Source organism: Salvelinus sp. IW2-2015, unplaced genomic scaffold, assembly GCF_002910315.2.
Source record: "Salvelinus sp. IW2-2015 unplaced genomic scaffold, ASM291031v2 Un_scaffold1865, whole genome shotgun sequence".
NCBI classification, from domain to species: domain Eukaryota; kingdom Metazoa; phylum Chordata; class Actinopteri; order Salmoniformes; family Salmonidae; genus Salvelinus; species Salvelinus sp. IW2-2015.
This window is the reverse complement of record NW_019943229.1, coordinates 85147-89974: the sequence shown is the minus strand read 5'-3', so window position 1 is coordinate 89974 and position 4828 is coordinate 85147. Positions and strand designations below refer to the sequence as shown.

Sequence of the window (4828 nt, the reverse complement as noted above, 5' to 3'; positions counted from 1 at the left end):
GTAGTAGTGATAGTAGTGATAATAGTAGTAATAGTAGTGCTTGTAGTAGTCATATCAGTAGTGATGGTAGTAATAGTGGTTGTAATAGTAGTGATAGTAGTAATAGTAGGGGTAAGAGCAGTAGTGGTAGTAGCAGTAGTAGTTGTGGTGATAGTTGTAGTAATATTAGTAGTAGTTGTAGTAGTGGTCGTAGTTGTAATAGCAGTACTACTAGTAGTAGTAGTAGTAGTAGTGGTAATAGTAGTAATATAAGTACTAGTAGTAAAAGCAGTTGTAGTAGTTGTAGTAGTAGTAATATCAGTAGTAGTAGTGGTTTTAGGATTAATAGCAGTGGTAGTAGTAGTGGTGATGGTAGTGGTGATAGTATGAGTAATAGCAGTAGTAGTAGTAGTGATAGTAGTAGAAGAAGTAGTAGCAGTAGTAGTGGTGATTGTAGTAATAGTAGGAGTATTAGCAGTATTGTAGTAGTGATATTAGTGGTAATAGTAGTAATAGTAGTGATAGTAGTAGTAGCAGTGATAATAGTAGGGATAGTAGTAGTGATAGTAGTGATGGCAGTAGTATTAGCAGAAGTGATATTCGTTGTAGTATTAGGGGTTGTAGTAGCGATATTATTAGTGATAGTAGTAGTAATAGTAGTGTTAGAGATAGCAGTGGCAATAGTAGTATTAGTGATATTAGTAGTAATATTATTTTAAGTAATAGTAGTGGTAATAGTAGTATTAGTGATATTAGTAGTAATATTAGCATTAGTGACAGTAGTGGTAATAGTAGTATTAGTGATATTAGTAGTAATATCAGTATTAGTGATAGCAGGGGTAATAGTAGTACTAGTGATATTTGTAGTAATAGTAGTATTAGTGATAGTAGTGGTAATATTAGTATTGGTGATCGTAGTGGTAATAGTCGTATCAGTGATAGCGGTGGCAATAGTAGTATTAGTGATATTAGTAGTAAWWGTAGTATTAGTGATATTAGTGGTAACATTAGTATTATCGATAGTATTGGAAATGGAAGCATTAGTGATATGAGTAGTACTAGTAGTATTAGTGATAGTAGTGGTAATAGTAGTATTAGTGATATTAGTAGCAATAGTAGTGGTAATGGTAGTATTAGTGATATTAGTAGTAATAGTAGTATTTTTGATAGTAGTGGTAATAGTAGGAGTAATAGAAGTAGTAGTCTTTTTTAATTTTTTTTACCCTATTTACCCTATTTAACTGGGCAAGTCAATTTAACCCTTTTTAACTAGGCAAGTCATATTTTCAATGACGGCCTAGGAACAGCAGCAGTAGTAGTAGTAGTAGTAGCAGCAGTAGTGGTAGTAGTAGTGGTAGTAGTGGTAGTAGTAATAGCAGTAGTAGTAGTCCTAGTAGTGGTAGTAGTAGATGTAGTAGTGGTAGTAGTAGTTGTGGCAGTAGTAGTACTAGTGATAGTAATAGTAGTATTGGTAGTCGTGGTAGTAGTAGTAATTGCAGTAGTGGTGGTAGTAGTACTAGTAGGAATAATAGCAGAAGTAGTAGTGGTGATAGTAGTGGTAGTAGTGCTGGTAATATTGGAAGTAGTAGTATTGGTGGTAGTGATAGTAGTAGTGATAATAGTAGTGATGGTAATATTGGAAGTAGTAGTATTGGTGGTAGTGATAGTAGTAGTGATAATAGTAGTAATGGTAATATTGGAAGTAGTAGTATTGGTAGTAGTGGTTGTAGGAGTAATAGCTGTAGTAGTAGTAGTGGTAGTAATAGTAATATCAGTAGTAGTAGTAATAGTTGTAGTAGTAATAGTAGTAGTTTTTGTAGGAGCACTAGCAGTACTAGTAATAGTTGTATTAGTGGTGGTAGTAATAGTGGTAGTAGTTGTAGTAATAGCAGTAGTAGTGGTAGTAGTAGTGGTAGTAGTAGTGGTAGTAGTAGTGATAGTAGTAGTAATTGTAGGAGTAATAGCAGCAGTAGTAGTAGTAGTAATAGCAGTAGTAGTAGTAGTGGTAGTAGTAGTAATAGTAGTAGTGATAGTGGTGGTAGTAGTGATATTAGTAGTAATAGTAGGAGTGATATTAGTAGTAGTATTAGTAGTAGTAGTAGTAGTAGTGATATTATTAGTGATAGTAGTGGTAATAGTAGTGGTAATAGTAGGAGTAATATAACCCTATTTAACTAGGCAAGTCAGTTTAACTAGGCAAGTCAATTTAACCCTATTTTACTAGGCAAGTCAGTTTAACTAGGCACGTCAATTTAACCCTATTTAACTAGGCAAGTCGGTTAAGAACAAATTCTTATTTTTAATGATGGCCTAGGAACAGCAGTAGTAGTAGTAGTAGCAGCAGTAGTAGTAGTAGTAGTAGTAGTAGTAGTAGTAGTCGTAGTAGTAATATAAGTAGTAATAGTAGTGGTAGTTGTCGTAGTAGTAGTATTAGTAGTAGTAGTAGTAGTAGCAGCAGTAGTAGTAGTAGTAGTAGCAGCAGTAGTAGTAGTAGTAGTAGTAGTCGTAGTAGTCGTAGTAGTAATATAAGTAGTAATAGTAGTGGTAGTTGTCGTAGTAGTAGTATTAGTAGTAGTAGTAGTAGTAGTAGTAGTAGTAGTAGTAATGTCAGTAGTGGTAGTAGTAGTAGTAGTAGTGATAGTAATAGCAGTGTTAGTAGTAATATCAGTAGTAGTAGTGGTAGTATTAATAAAAGCAGCAGACGCAGTAGTAGTAGTGGTAGTAGTAGTAATATCAGTAGTGGTAGTAGTAGTAGTAGTAGTAGTGGTAGTAGTAGTAATATCAGTAGTAGTAGTAGTGGTAGTAGTAGTAGAAGTAGTAATAATATCAGTTGTGGTAGTAGTAATAGTGGTAGTAGTAGTAGCAGCAGCAGTAGTAGTAGTAGTAGTAGTAATAGCAGTAGTAGTAGTGGTGATATTAGATGTTATAGTAGTAGTGATAGTAGTGGTGATAGTAGCAATAGCAGTAGTAGTAGTAGTAATAATAGCAGTAGTAGTAGTAGTAGTAGTAGTAGTAGTAGTANGAAGCATTAGTGATATGAGTAGTACTAGTAGTATTAGTGATAGTAGTGGTAATAGTAGTATTAGTGATATTAGTAGCAATAGTAGTGGTAATGGTTGTATTAGTGATATCAGTAGTAATAGTAGTATTTGTGATAGTAGTGGTAATAGAAGTAGTAGTCATTTAAAAAAAAAATTCTTACCCTATTTAACTGGGCAAGTCAATTTAACCCTTTTTAACTAGGCAAGTCAGTTAAGAACAAATTCATATTTTCAATTTGATAGTAGTAGTAATAGTAGGAGTGATATTAGTAGTAGTAGTATTAGTAGTAGTACTAGTAGTGATATTATTAATACTACTATATTAGTGATAGTAGTGGTAATAGTAGTGGTAATAGTAGGAGTAATATCAGTAGTAGTAGTTTTAGTAGTAGTAGTAGTAATATCAGTAGTAGTAGTAGTAGTAGTGGTAGTAATATCAGTAGTAGTAGTAGTAGTGGACGTGGTAGTAGTGGTAGTAGTAATATCAGTAGTAGTAGTAGTAGTGGACGTGGTAGTAGTGGTAGTAGTAATATCAGTAGTAGTAGTAATATCAGTAATAGCAGTAGTAGTAGTCCTAATAGTGGTAGTAGTAGTAGTAATATCAGTGGTAGTAGTAGTAGATGTAGTAGTAGTTGTGGCAGTAGTAGTAATAGTGATAGTAATAGTAGTATTGGTAGTCGTGGTAGTAGTATTAATTGCAGTAGTGGTGGTAGTAATACTAGTAGGAGTAATAGCAGAAGTAGTAGTGGTGATAGTAGTGGTAGTAGTGCTGGTAATATTGGAAGTAGTAGTATTGGTAGTAGTGGTTGTAGGAGTAATAGCTGTAGTAGTAGTAGTGGTAGTAATAGTAATATCAGTAGTGGTAGTAATAGTTATAGTAGTAGTTTTTGTAGGAGCAATAGCAGTACTAGTAATAGTTGTATTAGTGGTGGTAGTAATAGTGGTAGTAGTTGTAGTAATAGTGGTAGTAGTAGTGGTAGTAGTAGTGATAGTAGTAGTAATTGTAGGAGTAATAGCAGCAGTAGTAGTAGTAGTAGTAGTAGTAGTAGTAGTAGTGGTAGTAGCAGTAATATCAATAGTGGTAGTAGTAGTAGTGGAAGTAGTAATAATATCGGTTGTGGTAGTATAATAGTAGTAGTAGTAGTAGCAGCAGTAGTAGTAGTAGTAGTAATAGCAGTAGTAGTAGTGGTGATAGTAGTAGTGATAGTAGTAGTGATATTAGATGTTATAGTAGTAGTGATAGTAGTGGTGATAGTAGTAGTGATATTAGATGTTATAGTAGTAGTGATAGTAGTGGTGATAGTAGTAGTGATATTAGATGTTATAGTAGTAGTGATAGTAGTGGTGATAGTAGTAGTGATATTAGATGTTATAGTAGTAGTGATAGTAGTGGTGATAGTAGTAGTGATATTAGATGTTATAGTAGTAGTGATAGTAGTGGTGATAGTAGCAATAGCAGTAGTGGTAGTGGTGGTAGTAGTACTAATAGCGGTCGTGGTAGTTGTGATAGTAGTAGTGTTAGCAGTGGTAGTAGTAGTAATAATAGTAGTTGTAGTGGTAGTAGTAATAGCAGTAGTAGTAGTGGTGATAGTAGTAGTGATGCTAGTAGTGGTGATAGTAGTGGTGATAGCAGTAGTGATAGTAGCGGTGATAGTAGTAGTAGTGATAGTAGTAGCAGTGATAGTAGCGATGATAGTAGAGGTGATACTAGAGTTGATAGTAGCGGTGATAGTAGTAGTAGTGATAGTAGCGGTGATAGTAGTAGTGATAGTAGCGGTAATAGTAGCGGTGATAGTAGTAGTGATAGT

General features: G+C 34.1%; 1 protein-coding gene across 1 annotated transcript in view; it reads right to left on the bottom strand.

The window, feature by feature from the left end:
• The window catches only part of neu4 (sialidase 4), a 21678-nt gene that overhangs the window by 11315 nt on the left and 5535 nt on the right, over window positions 1-4828 (bottom strand).